Here is a 20,459-nt window from a genome sequence, read left to right as displayed (position 1 = left end):
TCTATTATTGTGAGTACAACTGAACCACTGAAGCATATTTTCACCAGTGAACTTTAAAAAATACACTAGAGGGAGCTAGACTTAAATTCAGAAGAAAATGCTTGTGTCACCTTTATTTAACCTTCACAGAATAAAATGGATTGATTTTGAACCTCCAATAGACAGTTAATCGAAAGGAAGTTCAAAATTAAAAGATTTTTTGTATGCTTTTTTAAGCAACATCTGAATTTCAGTCACTAATTTAAATCACTGAAGCTATAGATTTGATTTTGTATATTCAAATCATGGTGAATACTTCTTTACGGTTGAAAATTAAGTTTTGTGGATGTCCACTTGAACCATGCTTTGTGCCAGAAAATGATAGGGCAAAGTTTTGTATCTGTTGTCATCCTTGTGGTATGTTATTAATTGAATTGTGTTGTTGTAAGACGGAATTCAGGACTGGTGTTTCTTTTCTCCATTAGTGTGAGACAGGAGGGCTTGCCAATGGTCAGAAATGTTTGTAACAGTTGCTCTATAAATATATTTATTGCCTATCTGTGCTTAACAACATTTGCACCTACTTTAATAGGCAAGTCTGGCATGGTTTCTGTTTCAGTATATATAAAAATAGACAAATTGATACAGATCATGTGACTATTAAATTGTGGCTCAAGCCAAGTTTAAAACAGTAGATGTCTTCCATGGCACATTTATATAACGCTGAAGTAGCACTCAGTAAACTTTCCAAGAGCTCACTCACATCAGTGTAAGCTGAACCCTAAAACCAAAGAGAATCTGGCAGAAGACAAAGGAAGAAAGACAAATAATAACATTACTCTATGCAAGATTTTGGATGAGTTTAATTTACAGTGGATGGGAGGGTGGCTCAACAGCATTAAAATAATTAAATTTGAATATGACAAAGATAGAAAAGTAACAGCAACACATATGCTGAGATAGGGACAGAGGTGATCAATTATGAAGGTGAAAAGTAATGGATTTGAAAATACTTTTATTAAAAAAATATACAGGTTCTTCTGCTGTGCCCATCATAAGCAAAACCAACATTGGTTGTCCTTCCCTAATAGTCTCCTGAATGGAGTAGCATGCTGGGAAATCTTAGAGTAGTCAACCAGTTTGGGGGAGGGAGGGGGGGGCGGAGAGGGGGAGAGAGAGAGATAAGGGGGAGAGGGGGAGAGAGAGAGATAAGGGGGAGAGAGAAAGGGAGAGAAAAAGGGAGAGAGAGAGAGAGAGATAAGGGGGAGAGAGAGAGAGAGAGATAAGGGGGAGAGAGAGAGAGATAAGGGGGAGAGAGAGAGAGATAAGGGGGAGAGAGAGAGAGAGATAAGGGAGAGAGAGAGAGAGAGATAAGGGGGAGAGAGAGAGAGAGATAAGGGGGAGAGAGAGAGAGAGATAAGGGTGGAGAGAGAGAGAGAGATAAGGGGGAGAGAGAGAGAGAGATAAGGGGGAGAGAGAGAGAGAGATAAGGGGGAGAGAGAGAGATAAGGGGGAGAGAGAGAGATAAGAGGGAGAGAGAGAGAGATAAGGGGGAGAGAGAGAGAGATAAGGGGGAGAGAGAGAGAGATAAGGGGGAGAGAGAGAGAGATAAGGGGGAGAGAGAGAGAGAGATAAGGGGGAGAGAGAGAGAGAGATAAGGGGGAGAGAGAGAGAGAGATAAGGGGGAGAGAGAGATAAGGGGGAGAGAGAGTGAGAGATGTTGGCTCTTATTCCTCTCTCCACCCCCCCCCCGAGCCACCCTCCCATCCACTGTAAATTAAACTCATCCAAAATCATGCACAGAGTAAATGTTATTACCTGTCTTTTTTCCTTTGTCTTCACCGAGGAGGATAGACAGACTTGTAGGCTCTTAAGTCTGTCTATCCTCCTGGCTAATTTAGGATTGAGTGGTTTTGGCAGAAGACAAGGACAATGAATGGCTACGGTGTACTGGTTGCCGTCAACCATGCACCCCTTGGATACTAAGTAGCAATGACAGAAGGGTGTACAGCTGGGACTGAAGTACGGCTGAAGGGCCTGTTTTGTGCTGTATGGTTCTATGGTAATAACCTGGCATTATGTGGAGTGCCATGTGAATAGGATAAGACTGTTGAATACTCTGACTACCAAGTTAGCCATAATCAAAACCAGTTTGAAACATCATTCTAATAAACAGCTTTTATTCACACAAATGGAGTTAAACTACAAAAATTTTAAATATGCTTTACAAAAGGCAGATTATAGAAAAACTAATGGACTGGATGCAGAACTACCAAAACTACATCTGATGAATCATTTGCTCATCTGACTCATTTTCGATGAACCCGATTCCTCTTATTCAAATGGAAACTCCTATACATAAAAACAGGAACTAAACCACATTATAATAAATACAGACCAATATTCCCATTCCCAATAAGCACGGGCCGAAGAAAAATACAGCTGCAGGAGTATTTGGTTGCCAATCTTGTGTCAGCCAATTTCCAGCAGTCTCATGGAAAAATAATAAGCAGTTGATAATTTGAGTGCATTTTCAACATTCCTGAAATGGATGTGGCATATTGGGCTCAAAGATTTCCTGTAAAAGCATTATTCCCACTGAGGTACAAGTCAGTCTTGTCCATATTTTTTGCTTACCATGGTCAAGCAAATAAATATCCGAAGTCAGGTCCTGCAATTGATATTTGGCCTGCTAAATGCATTTTAATGGACCATTTTTAGGAACCCACATTGTTGATTAAAAAAAATATTTATTATGCATACTTTGCACCCAAAAACTGGCACAACATATAGAAAGTTTCACTTCATACCTCAGTTGTACTGTGTTTGGATGGCCTTTCTTTTTCATGCTGAAGCAATATTAGGAACTCAGTGCTTTCCTTCATGCTGCATTCTTCTTCTTTGGTCAAGAGAGATGCTGCGGTTTTAAGTGGAATGAGCTACTGTAGCTCTCACCAACAGTTGTTTTTTGTTTGCAAATTCATGTTATTTTAATAGTAGAATGATTCAAAATATCCATCCTGCTTTCTTCGTCTTATGACTATTACACACCGTGGAAAATATGAAAGTACGCAACTCTGAAATCTACATAATTATGGATGGTTAATATATTGTATAATACTCTAATGAGCAGAATATGGGTCATTTTGCAAACTCTAGTAGAGAGGTTAAAAGGATTCACTTTCACAATTTTCCCTGCCAAACCATCAATATCCAAGTTATTTATTTCTCAATTTGCCAACATGCATCATGGATGTTGTTAGGCGAGCCAAGTTTAGAACCATTTACTGTACTAGCTATCGTTTTTAAATATATGGGTCTCTGCTGCTGGACAGATTCACCAATGTGTGAAGGATCATTGGAATCCATGAAATCCAATTGTCATTTCTGTAAATTCTTTTGAGCCGTTTTTATTTTGAAATATGCAATATACGGTAAACCTCACTGACATGTCTTTGACCCTTTCTTGTCTCAAGCCTTTATCATTCTGTTAACAAATCAAATCTAATATAAATCATGTGAGCTGCATAAATCAAGATGATGCTGAGCTATCAAATTTCTCATTAACTATGACAAAGAATCATAGAAGGAATGGAGCTTTAAAGTGAGAACACTCTGGTATCAATCATGGTTGTCAGATTCCCTGATTCAGCAGGGGAACATTCATCTTCTGCAGCAACTAATAAGTTAATTGACTCATAAAGGTACAGGAAACACAGATTTCTCAGGATGGGACACAAGTTTACACAGCGCGTATTTATGAAAGACTTTAGTCCCTAGGAAACAGGCACAGGATTGGTTTAGAGAAATGGTGCATTAAAATACATACACACTATCTATAGTCCTGGTGTAAATGCTTTTAAATGGCATTGTGGTTGTGCACATAATGTCTCAAAACTAGCAGTTGACAATTCATTTATTTTTGGAATCTATTTCATTCTAGTGCAGATTATTTAAAATGTAGCTGAAATAATTTATGTTCAAAATCAATGCAAGTACCTTTCAAGTAAAATGCTTAAATTCAGAACCTCCAATCATTACACCAAATTGTTTTTCCCATACCTTAGTTGTCTTTGTTGAATGGAATAGCATCTTTTTTGCATAACTTTCATTCAGAAAAACAACATTAATGACCCAGATTTTGTCCTAGGAGTGTTCTTTACTTGCTGTTATAACAATTTTAAACCAGACCAGTTTGGAGTCCCCACATCGGCAGTTGCTGTCAGAGAAAGTCTACTGATGTACAGAATCAGTTCAACAACCCTTAATGTTAGGCTTAGCAACTAAATGAATGGAATGGCACAATGTTTAGGTCTATGCTTTGTAGCTCTCCACTAAAGACATTAAGAGAGAGTTCATGTATTCATGAGTGAATGAATTTTTATATAATGTGGTGAATGATAATTACCGCCCAATAACTTCTCTGGCACTCAAAGTGTAATTTTATAATAGCAGTGCATCATTCCTTTAGCAGTTCTCTACTTTTAATTTTTGTAAACCTTTAATTTACTTTCTCTGTCAATTTCATTTCTCTCTGAATCACATGTACCTTTATTTTGCTTTCAGCATACACTGTAAATCCTTGTTTAAGCTAAGCTTGGCTCAATACAAATTCTGCAATCTGATTGGCGGAAGATTCACACAGATCCTTACTTGCTCACTGATGTCACAAATATCCTGGATCAGATATTAAATTAAAACAAATCTGTACTCTGAAGTAAAGAAAACCCATCCAGCCAACTGCCAATGTGCTAAGGGCAAGCACCATTCCTTCTCCACCACCAACACCATACTCATAGGCATGTGACAAAATGCAAACATTTGTATCACATGCATTTGAGGAAAGGCTAAGTCAACATGCGAAGGAAAAAGGAAGAAAAATGTTAATTTGTTTAGATGAAGTATAATGGAAGGGGAGACATATATAGCAAACAATTAAATGGATAAGTTGGTCCAGCTGGCCTGTTAGTGGGCTGTAAATTCTGTGTTACCTTGGTAACATGTCCCTGAAATGATAATGACATTGTCACAAATTTCATCTGTGGCTCTGCATACAACTCATAGTTCTAAACCCTAATGAACAGAGTTGGCTTCTCTGTCGGCATGGGAAGTCTGTATCCATGATGTTGGATGCTGCAACTCAGTGCTGACTTTCACCTGCAGTCTGGACATGATTTTGTCCATCTAAGTTGAAGCTATCGCATGCTAACCTTGTCAAACATTGCCAATGAACCCCGTCCAGAGCTATTTGCACAAGATCCTTGGGATTGGCACCATCTCATTGAAAGTTACTCTTCCTTTGAAGCACTTACATATATGAATGACTCTTCTTTCTTGTACTTTGCTTCTGCTCTCTGAAAAAGACCCCTTTTTATCTTCCATTCTGATGGAGGGTCAAGGTCTCTATCGACTTTTCAGCAGTATTTCCTGGATAACATTTGTCTGTAGTTTCAAGGACCTCAACATTGATCATTCTGTCCAGCAAATGAACATTGCTGATCAGACAGGAAATTTCAAAAGGTTTCTGTTTTAAATGGAAGGCAGCATAATATTTTCACTGTCTCATACAGTTTTGGCTAAAACAATGAAATTAATGAAATCTTTAATATTTGTGTCTTATTTTGGTGGTTGCTTTACCAAGCATCCATTCCATCCAATAACAGAATATTGCTATCTGTTATGAAGGTTTCCTTCACATTTTCATTGAACGTTGCAGTGAACTAAGAGTCCACATTCTGAAAATTATGTTCAGCGGCAACCCCCTCACATTAAAACAACCTCAATCAGCAGAAAATGTTTTACATTCTTAGAACTTAGTTGCATAAGTTTCTTAGTTCCTCAACTCCATCAAAAATACCTTCTGACAGCAAGGTCATGAATTAATGAAATTCAAGGTCATGACTTGTGAATATTTATTTATTGCACAGCTAATCCATTTTTATTGCCAGAGTTGCAATCTGCAACCCACTAAGCAGTGTTATTTTCAATAGAGTAATATCACTTGAAGAATTTCTAGTAATTACAAATTACTCAGCTTATGCTGTATAGATCTTCTACCCTTTACCCTTTGATATCAAACAAAAAAATTTTGTACTTTCGGATATAGTTTCCAAAATAATTATCAGCTTAAAAACAATTACAAACCACTGGCTTTTTTTCCATTCCCATAAATACCTCTCTCCCCGACAGTAAACAACTGAGGTATTGTTCAACATTTACAAGAGGAGTGTATAAATTTTAAATTGACAGGTATTGCTCTATTAAAAATTCCTCATCATTGCTGTGTTACTGCTGAGTCTGAGGTATTTCCTGACAGGAAGTCCATTCTTGAGAAACAAAGCAAAGAAAATTATCTGAAGAATATCAAAGCCTGGACCATTTCTTTATCATCTTAGATACTAATTAAAACTTTTTTTAATTTTAAATTATTCACATTATCCTTAAAAGTATCACTATTTGTCTGATAATCCAGTATGGGGTGAGCAGAAATGTCTTCCAACTAATTACTGGGAAACCAAAGCAAGTGTTTCATCCCATCACAAGACGTCAATTCCTTTGCACTTCTTGTTGACTGTCTAAGACTTATTGCCATATTTGGCCCAAAATGAGTTTCAGACCACACATCAATCTTAATTGCTTAATATTGGTTATCATCACTCATCTCCACCCTGTCCACATTCATTTACAAGGGAAATCTTCACTCATACGTTTGTTACCTGCAGCTTTGTCTATTTCAGACTGCAGAGTTGGCTATTCTCCCACTTACTGCCCCAATAATCTTGCAGTCATCCCTAATTAGCAAAAGTTCCTTTCTTTCATCATTTTACTTTCACTTTCAGATATTGACGTGTTCTTGTGCTTTTCTTCAAATCCTTCCAAGACCTCAGCATTCCTCAAGCCCAATCTCTTCTCACTATCCTCTCACCTTCTTTAGTCCCCTCCCATTTACAACTCTCCATTATTGACCACTCTCCATTTCTCACCCCTTGATCAACTTAATCACTCCAGCAATGTCATTCATACTTTTAACTGCCTCGGCCTTTGGCCCTGGAATTTCTTCCCTAAACCTCTCCCCTCTTTACTCCTTTAAGTCACTCCTTTAAATTTCTTTGGCAATAATTTTGGTTATCTGCTCAAATATCTTATGTGGCTTGGTTTCAAGTTCTATTTCAAAAGTGTGATGCAAAAGCACTACATCAATGTATTTTTTTTAAAAAAGAGATGCTACATGATTACATTGTTGGATTATCAACAGAAAATTGGGAAAAGGCTTCAAAATTACAATGGCTCAAATAAGACATTATTATGTTAAGACTCCTTACAATGGCTACTTAGGGAAAACAAAAATCGCACAATGATCACTTTGGATAATCCGAAACTGATATTCTATGTGACGCAATTGTGTTGAATCAAACCCCTCCACCACCCCAAGAACCAGTAGTGGTCTGTTCAAATATATTAACAAGGTGCCAGCCTTTGTTCTCTGGTCGTATTCCCAACTTCTGAGTCAGAAGGTGCTGGGCTCAAGTTACAATTCAAAGAGTTGTACATAATCTACGCTGGCACTTCTATGAAACTCTGATGCAGGTCTGGACCGTTAGAATATCTGAACATCTGGCTTTTCAATCCTGTACTGTGACTCACAAAAAGGTCATTTTCCGGCACTATATAGTTGATAAGGTGTTCTTTAGGCAAAAAGAACAGCAGGGGATTTCTCCCAGTTCCCTGGCCAGCACTTACCTTACAACTAACACCCAAAATAGATAAGCTAGTCATCTGTTTAATTGCTGACTGCAGAAACAGATTGACTGGGACACTTCTTTTATTACAACAATGGCTATACTCCATAAAAGGCATTTAATTGGCTATAAAATGCTATAGGATATCCAAAGGTTTTAAAGGTTGCATTATTTTTTTTATATTTTCCTCTTTGCAGAAGTTAAACAACTTTCACCATTTAAGTCAGCCAGAGGAGAACATGGTTTATCCCAATAAATTTAACTTGCACCCCTTCTAACCTCGCAACTGTGACCTCAAGCAGGCACCACAAAGGATCACACCAGTTCTGGGCCACAATGCAAAAATTTTACTCAGTTTCCTTCTCCAATCCCCATTCTTGCCTGTCAAGTAAAGCAGGAATTCACCCCAATAACTTTTTACCAATATCACTAAGTGTATTCCAACAAGGAAACAGTACTTTCAGGAAAGATTTCTATACCAACTATTGAAACCTGGGAGCAGTTTCACTTGCAGTTACATTACACACATCAGTAGCAGTGGAGTGTGAACAACACCTGGCAGAACAAATTTAAAACACAACTCTACTTGACCATGAGTATGCTGCATCAAATATGTAGAGCTCTGCTCATAGTTGATTTTCAAACAGTCAATGCAAAAAAAAAATCACAAGTATAAAGTGTTCAACAGCCACAATAAACAGCCAAAACAGTTGATTGCACTGGTCTGGAGCTATATAATGCCATCTTATGTGACCTTGAGGTTTTCTGGAATGAGCTGGTGAATGATTTATTTATTTTAGCAATGTCAATTTACAACTTTCTTTAAACTTATTAAAGAAAATAAAAATTTCAGTCTCAATATTCTTAAAGTAGCTGCTTGTCACTGCTTGACCATGGTCTTCAACTCAGTTGAAGGAGGAGATGATGGGGTAAATCTCTTGGTTCTCTCACTGGACCAGTACTGCCCAGAGAAGCAGGATTGAGCTTCTGGTGGGCTGATGCTAAAACACACTCAATTTTGAAATGCCTACTTTATTTGGCTAATATTACACTGTTTCTATTTAATTTCTTTTTAAAATACAAGAATTAACAGTTTTGTTCTAATGGTAGAATTGGAATACAGTAATACAGCAGCAGTTAAGTTGTCAGACTAGTAATCAACAAGGCCTGAACTAAAAATCTAGGGGCAATCCAAATTCAAACCCCGCAACGTAGCTACAGAATTTACAAACAAGAAGCTTTGACAAAATTTACTAGTCTTAGTAATAATGACCTATAGCTTCAAAGCAAATAAATAGAAAAATTGAAGAGGGAAGCATTGCAATACACATTTCATTGATGGCAAAATATTTTTAAGGACAAAAGAATTCTGTATTGGTATTGGTTTATTATTGTCACTTGTACCGAGGTACAGCGAAAAACTTGTCTTGCATACCAATCGTACAGGTCAATTCATTACACAGTGCAGTTACATTAAGTTAGTACAGAGTGCATTGAGGTAGTACGTAAAAAAAACAATAACAGTACATAGTGTCACAGCTACAGACAAAGTGCAGTGCAATAAGGTGCAAGGTCACAACAAGGTAGATCGTGAGGTCATGATGTCATAGTCCATCTCATTGTATAAGGGAACCGTTCAATAGTCTTATCACTGTGGGGTAGAAGCTGTCCTTAAGTCTGGTGGTACGTGCCCTCAGGCTCCTGTATCTTCTACCCGATGGAAGAGGAGAGAAGAGAGAATGTCCCGGGTGGGTGGGGTCTTTGATTATGCTGGCTGCTACACCAAGACAACGAGAGGTAAAGACAGAGTCCAAGGAGGGGAGACTGGTGTCCGTAATGCGCTGGGCTGTGTCCACAACTCTCTGCAGCTTCTTGCAGTCTTGGGCAGAGCAGTTGCCATACCAAGCCGTGATACATCCTGATAGGATGCTTTCTATGGTGCATCGGTAAAAGTTGGTGAGCGTCAAAGGGGACAAACCAAATTTCTTTAGCCTCCTGAGGAAGTAATTTAGTGGAACTGATGCAGAAAAAAAAGAAACAATTTTCCATATATGGAACTAAAAAATTGGGATGATTAATTCTTACATTGCACAAATTTAACTTCCAGAAAATAGAAAAATGTTAATGATATAATTAATTCAAATCCCACTTTGTTGTCTCATTATTTATATTGACTTTTTCCAACACATTAACATAACAAAGTCTACATGGTTTCTATATTAGAGATTAATGAACCACAAAATAAAACACAAGCTCTGGAATAAAGAAAGATGACGCAAAATGAAAGCAAAACACTACAATGCTTGAGATCTTAAACAAAAACTGAATATGGAAATACTCAGTTTGTTTCCAAAGACACTGCCTCATCTGTTGAGTTAACATTTCAGGACAATGATCTTTAATTAGAACCATCAGTCATGATGTGTTGGAAAGCGCATGTGTGAAAGTTTAATAGGATGAAACCAAGTTGGGTTGGGATCAACCACATCACTCTTGAATGAATGGCCAACAGTATCTCCTGAAGAATAATCACTCAAGATAAATATCTAAGGACCATGTATGTTTGCACAAACAGTTTTGACAACAACAACAATGAAACAAGGAGAAAAGCAAATTAGAACACTTCCTTCTTTCAAAACATCTATTAATTCATTGTCTGCTATAGCATGTTTTGTTCAGATTAAACCATACCATATAGTCCAAGTTCCCAGCTGCATACTCCAATACTTATGGACTTCCTATGAGCAATTCCAAGTACTTTCTTTAAAATTAACTCATCACCAATAGCCTGTCCTGGTCCAACCACGTAGAAGCTACGGCTAAGAAAGCTCACCAGTGCCTCTACTTCCTCAAGAGGTTAAAGAAATTTGGCATGCCCCCTTTGACACCGCCCCAGGCAGCGCATTCCATGTCCCAGCCACTCTCTGGGTAAAAAACCTTCCTCTGATATCTCCCTTGAACTTCCCACCCATTACTTTAAAGCCATGCCCTCTTGAATTGAGTGTTGGTGCCCTGGGAAAGAGGCGCTGGCTGTCTGCTCTATCTATTCCTCTTAATATTTTGTACACCTCTATCATGTCTCCTTCTCTCCAAAGAGTAAAGCCCTAGCTCCCTTAGCATAATAGTGTAGCAAAGACTATCTAGCCTTCTTGTGATATGGTAACTTGGTTCATCACACAACCTTTTACAATGGTTCATAACTTCCAGCTTCTTGAATGACTTGTACCCGACACGCTCATTGATCTGATTCTCAGGTGTATGAGATTTTCAGGTATAAAATCAATGCATTTCAAATGGCTCAATGATGTTCTCTAACTTGTTATTAACTTTCCACAATTCACAGCTATAAAGCATTTAAAGATGGGCACAGCATGCAGATTTAAATAGTACCTCCTTGGCAATATTGCTGTTCGTCCAGGTTTTATATTAGCTTTACAAGTTAATTCATGGCAATAGCTCTCTCGACTTTTGTCCTCTACTTCCTTTTCAGATTTGGGTCCTCTGTGAAAGTTGACTTCGAAACTTAAAATTTTTAAACTCTTTCTAGTTTTCACTATCAATTTTCATATCAATATTGTCGTTGGTCAACTTGGAAGTTATCACTTTGTTTCACAAGTGACAGATTAAGAGAAGAGAGCAGATTCCCAGACCATGCTGAGGAGGTAGTCACAACAAGTAGAGCTAAAATTGACCTCAGATAAAAGAGGGTAACCATAAAACTGGATTCTGACATCTGGTTATGAATCAATAACTCAAGCTGGAAAATGTGCACCTGTTGCCACTAGGTGAAAATAAGATCAGGCTTGGCCATATTCCAGGACTAAATTATGCTGGTATATTGGCATAGCGACCAATTGTAGTTTTATTGAACGAGATCCTTGGCAGCGGATTAGCAACACAGAGGTAATGAGTTTAAATGCCACCAGGGAAAATGATGAAATCAAATTAAATAAATCCAGTCAAAGCAAGCTGCTGAATTGATACCAAAACCCCATTTCTGATGAAAGGTCTTCAATCTAAAGTGTTTATTCTGTTTTTCTCTCCATACAAGCTGCTGACTAAGTGTTTCTGGATTTTTTTTGTTCTTAGTTCATATTTTTAGCAACCACTGTTTTGCTTTTGTTGAAAAACCTAAACAGGTTCACTAATAATCCTCAGAGAAATGAATCCACGACTCCCTAATTGATCCGATTAACAACTGAATTTGGTTAAGCACTGACCTGAACAAATGATCTAACAGGGAAGGGAACCAAAAGCACTTTCCCAAGGGCAAGGGATGACCAATAATGTGCCCTTATCACTGAACAAATAAACTTGGGCTGAGAACACGAAGATCATAGATAGGATGTGCCAGTACCCTCAGGAGGGAACAGGTGTGGGGGGTGTAGAAGTCAGAGTATTTCTTCAGGGTCATGCGGACTAAATTATAGCACTGAATTAACCAAGTCCTTAGTTTCCAAATCACTAGAACATTCTGCTGACCTTCAATGTAACCCCAATTATTCTCTAACAAAGGGAATGGGCAAGATGAATAATATGATTGCATTTGAGGGAATACTACACAATCAGGGAATAGAGGTTAATCTAATTTTTGGAGCTAGATGTGAAGGAAGAGACTCAAGTGCAGCATGCACACTAGCATGACTTCTTCACCGTATAAACAAAGCGGTTCTATATAAAAGATCACTGGTACAGTTAACTGCAATTTCCTCGAACTGGGACCAAAGGTTTGGCGGTTGAAGTTGGTTGGAGCTAACGGGAAACAACACTGTAATACAGCAACACACATAAAAAGCTAGAGGAACTCAATTGGTCAGGCAGCATCTATGGAGGGAAATGAACAGTCGACATTTCAGGCCAAGACCCTTCTTCAGGACACCACGTGTGTTGCTCCAGATTTCTAGCATCTACAGTCTTTCTTGTCTCCAACACTGTAACATAGGCCTGATTTGTGCCAGCATAGGCCTGCCTCCCACAGGCATTCCATACTTGATCTGGATACAAAGAGTGTACATTTCTGGCCTGAAGCAACTGAGAGACCAGCGAAAGCAATGAGGTGCCTTTCCCAAAATCCCCTAAAGTTTAAAAGTGGGCAAAGCCCTACCCCAATTTTGCTAACAGTCATGGCTTTTCAGCATTTCTTGATCTCCCTGCCATGGGAAATCCAGCAGCAGAATATAGACCAGAAAAGGTTGGCAGAGCTCAGCCAGCTGGTTTGGGGTTTCTTTGTTTGCCTTTCCTGTTTTAGGAGTAAAATACTGGCCACTATTCCTATAGAATCAAAATGGGATTTACTTTTACTGTATTATTTATGCTATTCACCATTAAAAGGAAAAATATAATCAGCTACATTTGCAGAATGCTCAATAGAAATGGCCTTCTTCATAGCCCATTGACCCAAGTTCTGAAAATGTAATCCTACAAAAGATCTATTGTTTACGCTGACAGAGGCTTTGTCATCCTTGAAATAGATTTTGAAAGGATTCATTTTAGTCAGTGTACAGCATGAAAATGTTTACATTTTTCACACAGACATCAACAGAAGCAGCTAGCAAATTGAATCAATTTGTAATAAATCATTGCACTGTTAACCGATTCCATTAGCCTGGTGGTTATTATCGGTACAACAGGTATATTGTACACATATATTAAAGGGAATAGTGTTCAAATGTGCTGCACAAATTCACGTTCTTCTGCTCCTGGTAATAAAGCAAGGTTTAAATTATTAGTACACTAGTGTGCTCTGTTGAATAATAACATCACAGAACAATGACACATTTCATAATTGTTGCCTTTTGATAAAGCTGCAAAACTTATGCCCTATTGCTTCAGATTTGGCAGTGGTGGACAATAACCCTTAAATGGGATAAAGCAAATAGCTGCTTTCTTGATTTGTGGTGGTGAACAGTACCTGGCTTGTAATCTGATGGCTGCACTATTATCCTGAAGCTCTCCTATAATTTCCAAAATTCAGGCAACTCCCAACGTTTTCAGAGTAGAAATACTACAAGTCTACTTGCTATTCTCCTGTGGCACTGCTCAATGTTAAGCCCAGGACTGAAGATCAGATACAAGATTGAGCTGCTGTAGCTGATCAGTTTTCAGCCCTGGTTTGCTCTTTTCTCACCCCTGTTCCAACAAAGTCTTTGTGGGAAATGTTCTGGATATACCCGAAGCAAATTAGATACAAACTGCTGTCATTCAAGAATGTTTATCTCCAGTGTGGAAGTGTAAATTGCCAGCTGCTCCCATTGGATAAAGGCCAGGTTGTCAGATTATTAACTAGCAAGAAATAAGCTACTTTTTTTTTACAGTTACTGTTGTGTTTTTGATGCTTTTTCTGATACAACTTGTTGATATCTTTAAATACTAAATTTAAATCTGTCTGGAAGTAGTATGATATATACACATAAGACCTATGGATTCAATGTGTCAAGACTTTTATAATGATCTCCCTGCAACTTTGGTACAACTTTGTTTAACTGTGAGGGAACTAAAGAATGTAGATTGTGCCAAGCTGTTTTAGTAGAATCAGGGGCTGCAAACTTCATGTTAATGAACCAACACTGCACTAATGGAATATAGGAGAGATTATGAGGTTAATATATTGGAATGACGAGGGATTGGCTATCTGACAGATAGCCAATGTTTTCCGCTGGGCAAGCTCTAACTACCTGGGTGCCAAGGGATGAATTGCTACAGTCTCAAATGTTTGCCATCTATATTAATGACAAAGATGAAGAACCAAAATACACTGTAGCTGAATCTGCTGATGATACCAAAACGGGAGGGAAAGCAAATTTTGAGGACACACAATCTGCAAAAGAATATGGATGGGTTTAGCAAGTAGACAAGAATTTAGCAGATTAAGTATAATGTGGGAAAATATGAAGTTATCCACTTTTTCAATGCAAAAAAAAACAGTTGAATAGAAATGCATGAGAGAATGCTTTTGTAGAGAGGGGTCCAGCTATCCTCGTACATCAAACACAAAGTTAGTATGTTGATAACATTGACTCTTTTTGCAAAGAGAATGGAGCCTAAAAGTAGGGAAGTCATACTATGGGTATACGGGGCATTGGTGAGACAACGCATAAAGTGTCTGCAGACACTATTTCTTTTAAGGAGAGGAAATACCAGCTATGGAAGCAATTCAGAAAAGGTTCACTTGGTTGTTTCCTGTAATGAAAGGGTTGGCTTATGACCAAGTCTATATTGATTGGAGCTTAGAAGAATGAAGTGATCATATTGAAACACACAGGATTCTGAAGAGACCCAAAAGGCTGTGAAGACCGTTTCGAGAACTGGTCAACCATTTAATACAGAGAAGAGGAATTTCTTCTCTGAGACGGCAATGAATCTTAAAATTCTCCACCGCAAAGAACTGTGGAGGTAGAGTTTTGAATATATACAAGACTGAGATAACTTTCTTAAAGGAGGTCGAGGATTACAAAGAACAGACAGGAAGGTGAGACCAAGGTCAGATCAGGCATGACCTCACTGAATGCAGAGCAGGCTCAAGGGGCCTATTCCTGTTCCCCTTTCTTATGATCTTATTAGAAACTGTACCCAGCAAAGATTTCAAAATTACTGATCACTCCTGAGAACTTCCACATGAAAATCAGCGATGATAAATTAAACCATGGGACGCAAATGACTTGTTCAGTTAAGATTTCTTTCATTTTTATAAAGAATAAAATAGAACTGCAGTTCAATGTAGCATTAAGTAACTGGGATACATAGGAATAAGTAAGTTTGAAAATTAATGGAAGTGCAAAACCAAAGCCATTAATAAATAAAATCACTGCTTCATAGCTTGTTTATATTATTTTCCACCAGGTGCTAGTTCTATTTTGTGATTTCTGTTGTGTGGGAATGTGATGTTTGGATTATATTTTTTTTTGGAAGGAACAGTTTTTGTTCTCAAGAAAGTACAATCATGCCATACTCTTGGAACTATTCACACCACAAAGGTGAAACGTGCCACCAGTAGGTGTAAATATCAATTTCCATTACACAGGGTATAACGTTAAACATTCTAATACAAGAACATGCTGCCAACAACAGACTGTCTGGGCTCGCTACTCACCTATGTGGTAAACACAAGAGTTCCTTTTAACCAATCCATCAACGTCAACTTGCTGGTATGTAATATCGAAATCCTAAATTGCAATTTCCTGAGAAGCAGCAGGACCTAATGCAATGTAATGTCACATGGGGTGGGGGTGGAAGGAAGATGCAGTAGGCAAAACACAACCCACCCACTAAATAGCTCATACAAGCATGGTCTGACAGCCAGCTAAGCTTGCTCTTCCAACTGTCAATGGTGTCATGTATTGCGAATTTTCAGAACATTAAAAAATCTTAATGCTAAAAAAACTGGAAAAAATAAAGATTAACACATCCAAAAAGAATTAAAGCATTTTTCTATACTCAACTACTTTAAAAGGATGAATTAATACTTTATCACTGTCAGCCATTCCTCAGTATTAAAGTGAACGCATTCGCTGTTCCTGCGTCTGGTCTAAAGCAGTGCAAATCCAGCAAACAGTTTCCCCAGTGTAACTGCTGGGTAATTGCAGCAGGTTTGTGCTACATTGCTGGACTACACAAGGAGTCCAATGGTGGAGAGTAGTTGGACAAACCCCAGGGAAAAGCATCCAAGTTTGAGACTTCTGCATGGGAATCCAAAACTTGAAGGCAGATAAATGCTTGCAGTTCGGTGAGAAACTGCTGTCCTATCCCAGCAACTGCTGGTCCACTGGGAAGGTACATATCATTGCTTGCAAATATGGCACACAAATTGATAATTCAGCTCCAAAAGAAACAGGAAAGGAAAAGCTTTGAACTGAAGGACAATTCTTTGTTGAATTAGAGCTAATTAAAAGGGTTGGGCTTCCTGTTTCTTGTTCTGTTCATTTTACTGCTTAGTATAACTGTTTCCTCAGAAATAATATACAAGTCATTTGTTAAATATTCCCTTAATTGCAACAGTTAAGCACACCAAGCACTGTGTGTAAATTCCAATAACAAGTTAAATGGTGAAACATACTGGAAGCTTCCTACCTGATACAATCCTCAAACAACTGCAGAGTCCTGGAGATGGAACTGTCAAATTAGTTTTTTCTAACTTGTTGCAAACCAGCTCCATCATGAAGTCAGTTTGTCTTGACAAAAACTAATATGTGTTTCTGTAGCTTACAGTCAAGTGCCACTTCAGAGATTTGAACAAAATCCAAGCTGGCATTTCAGTGCAGTATGGAAGGAGTGCTGCATTTTCGGTGGAGTTATATTTTGGATCAGAAATTCAACCAGCGACAATCTTCCTTCTCAAATGGATTTAAACAGTCACATGAAACTATTTTGAAGAGCAAGGGAGTGCCGCCTGATGTCCTGACCACTGGTTATTCTTTACTCTAGTCGTTATTACATTGTGGGAGCTGGCATTGCACAACTTGGCTGCAGAGTATGTTCTGTGGTATCACCACATATAGTAAACTACCAGTCCCAGCATATCGTGAAGATGCAATGAAATTCTATTTAGTTCAAAGGGAACTACTTGCTAGAAACATACAGGCTTTTGGGCACTTTTTAATCAAAACTTCAGGTGAAGCAGTTAACATACCAGATGGGGATCATGGAATGGGTAATCATCCAATTTCAGTCATTTCTGGTTAGGTGGGTTTCATTGAACACAGGAGAAGTTGAGCTACACTGACATAATGTTATAGTTCATTGCCCACAGGTGAGATGTGGACAGGTGAAGAGCTTTCTGACTGAAAGTGGAGCAAGCCGATTCCGAGCATAGAACTGATGGTGCTTTTTGTTTCTGCTCTCTTTATTTCTGAGAATAAAGAACATCTGAAGCAAATTGTTGAGGCTGATGTGACTAAAACAGCAAGAGACAAGAGAAATATCTCACTTTTCCTGCAACCAGCTTAAGGCTGTAATGTGCTCAAGGTTAAGGCTTCAGTGCATGCGAGATTTATTCAGAAAGCATTATACCAGCCAGTCAACAGCACCAATTTGTAAAATGAAATAAAGCTGCATGAATAAAAATGTTTGCATATATTCTCCCTTATACTGCAAAAAACAAGAAGAGTCAGCACGACTGTGTGTGTGGAAAGTTGTGCTTGACAAATCTCTTTGAAAGGGTAACCAGAAGGGAAGATGAAGGTAGGACAGTGGATGATGCCTATTTGGACTTTAGCAAGGCCTTCAACAAGGTAGCATATGGTAGGCCGGTCTGGAAGGTTATGTCCCATGGAATCCAAGGAGAGCTAGTTAGATGGATTCAGAATTGGCTCAGAGACAGGAAGCAGAGGGTGGTTATTGAAGGTTGTTTCTCAGAATGGAGGCCAGTGACTGGTGGTGTGCCGCACGGGTTGGTGTTGGGATCCTTGTTACTCGTTATTTATATAAATGGTTTGGATGCGAATGCACAAGGCTTGATCAGTAAGACACAAAATTAGGAGGTGTTGTTGATAGTGAAGAAGATTGTTATGGATTACAGGGGGATCTTGAGCAGTTAATGAAGTGGACAAGTAGAGGCAAATGGATTTCAATATAGATAAGTGTGAGGTGAGGCATTTTGGAAAGTCAAACCAGTGTAGGATTATAATATGAATAGTAGGGGACTAGGGAGTGTAATGGAACAGAGGGACCTAGGAGTACGAGTGCATAGTTCATTGAAAGCAGCATCACAGATAGGCAAGGTGGTGAAATAGGCATTTAGCATGCTGGCTTTCATCAGTCAGGGTATCGAGTATAGGAGCTGAGACATTATGTTGCAGTTGTACAAGTCATTGGTGTGGCTGCACCTGGAGTACTCTGTACAGTTTTGGTCAGCTTGTTATAGGGAAGATGTGGTTAAACTGGAAAAGAGTGCAGAAAAGGTCTATGAGGATGTTGCCAGGACTAAAGGGCCTAAGTTATAGGGAGAGGTTGGCCAGGCTAGGTCTTTATTCCTTGGAACATAGGAGAATGAGGGGCGATCGTATAGAAGTGTATAAAATTATGAGTGGCATAGATAAGGAGAACGGTAACTGTCTTTTCCCCAGGGTAGGGGAGTGCAAAACTAGGGGGCAAAGGTTTAGGGTGAGAGGGGAAAGATTTAAACTGGACCCAAGGGCCAACATTTTCCATGCAGAGGGTGGTGAGTATATGGAAAGATCTGCCAGAGGAAGTGGTTGAGGCAGGTACAATAGTGTTATTTAAGCAGCACTTGGATAGGTACATGGAGGGTTGGGGCTCAGAGGGATATGGGCCGAACACAGGAAATTGGGACTAGCTGATGGGCACTGTGGTCGGCATGGACTGGTTGCGCCGAAGGACCTGTATCCGTGCTGTATTGCTCTATGACTCGATAATAGAAGATATACAGAACTTGGTTCCATTCATACTAGTACATTATTTGTTCAGTATAGAACAAAATTGGATTGCAAGCCCACAGCAAGTCTCTCTTTGGGTGATGGATCTTCTCAGTGACTAATATCACACTCTCCTGGAAGCAGGGGAGCTTTCTGCTCAATCCACTACACATTCTAAAGGGCTCTAAAAACTAAGAATCAGAATCATAGAAAAATAACAGAACAGGAAGCTGTTTGGCCCTTTGAGTTCATGCTTGCTCTACTTCAATATACTTCCAAATTTCATCTCATTTAAAAGTTTTCTAATTGACCCAGTCCATGCAATCCCACTATATATTAGGGAAAGCACTGGTCTCCACACCAACACCTATCTATCCACCTTCAGACCAATGAACAACTGCTTGCTGTAACACTTTATTCCACCTTCACTGCCTCTTATTTCATGGGCTTCAATTTGTGACAAACCTATTATGGGGAACTTTGGAAACCCATATTTGCACCAACTACAGAGTAGTCAATCTTCTGTTACCTTATCAATAAAACCAAAACAATTTTCCTTTCTAATATCTGAGCCAGCTTCTCATTCATCAGTTTATTTATATTCATCCAAGTAATAGTTAATCTAGCCTTGTATTATTCTTTAGTACAGCTTGAAAACTTCCCCATTAAACTGATTTCTTTAATAGTTATTGGGTTTGCCCTTATTCTCTATTTTTAAACAAGGAACTAACATTCCACTGACACCCTCAGCCCACTGGCACAGCCCCCTTATTCAAATGTGAATTGAAGATTACGGTCAGTACTCCTGCAACATCCAGCCTTAGTTCCTTCCACAACTAGGATACATCCCTTTTGGATCTGATCTACTTTAAATGGAGTTAGCCCATTTTGATATATCCTCTATCAATTTAGTCCGTCCAGCTCCTCAATTATCACAAAATTGTAGATGATGAAAATCTGAGATTAAAAAAAACAGAAATTCCTGAAAAGACTCAGTCAGGTTGCATCAGTAGAGATCCAGATGCTGCTTATCCTGCTACGTACTTGTGGCATTTCTTGTTTTTCTCTCAACTGTTTGTACTTTTACTGCAGCTTCTTCATAGTTAAAGCAGACCTCATCATGCATAGGTCTCCGTTTTGGACCCTTATTTGCCTCACCTTCACTTCTTTCTACCTTTTTATCCAAGGAGAGGAGCTATGACTGTGAATTATCACTCCCCCATCACCCTAATGGAAGGCAAAAACATGAAAGCACTTCTCCAATTATTTATGTTGGTTCCAAACAGAAAGAATAGAAATGCTTGCAGTCAGGCTTCTGGCTTGAAATCGTACTACGTAATCTGAAATGATTCTCTGCCAAAGACACAGCTTT

The 20,459-nt window shown here is 38.7% G+C and overlaps 1 protein-coding gene across 4 annotated transcripts in view; it reads right to left on the bottom strand.

Moving 5' to 3' along the window:
- mitfa (melanocyte inducing transcription factor a) overlaps positions 1–20,459 on the bottom strand; it is a 211,086-nt gene that overhangs the window by 139,486 nt on the left and 51,141 nt on the right. The window contains exon 1 of one of the 4 annotated variants that reach the window (XM_052017554.1): positions 16,785–16,941. The exons of the other annotated variants lie outside the window; for them this stretch is intronic. The gene's annotated coding sequence lies outside the window, so the exon portion shown is untranslated. Of the gene's footprint in view, positions 1–16,784; positions 16,942–20,459 lie in introns of those variants that run through there. 4 annotated transcript variants of the gene reach the window in all.

This window comes from Pristis pectinata, chromosome 6, assembly GCF_009764475.1.
Source record: "Pristis pectinata isolate sPriPec2 chromosome 6, sPriPec2.1.pri, whole genome shotgun sequence".
Taxonomy (NCBI): Eukaryota; Metazoa; Chordata; class Chondrichthyes; order Rhinopristiformes; family Pristidae; genus Pristis; species Pristis pectinata.
The sequence above is the reverse complement of the archived record's forward strand: the minus strand, read 5'-3'. Positions and strand labels throughout refer to the sequence as shown.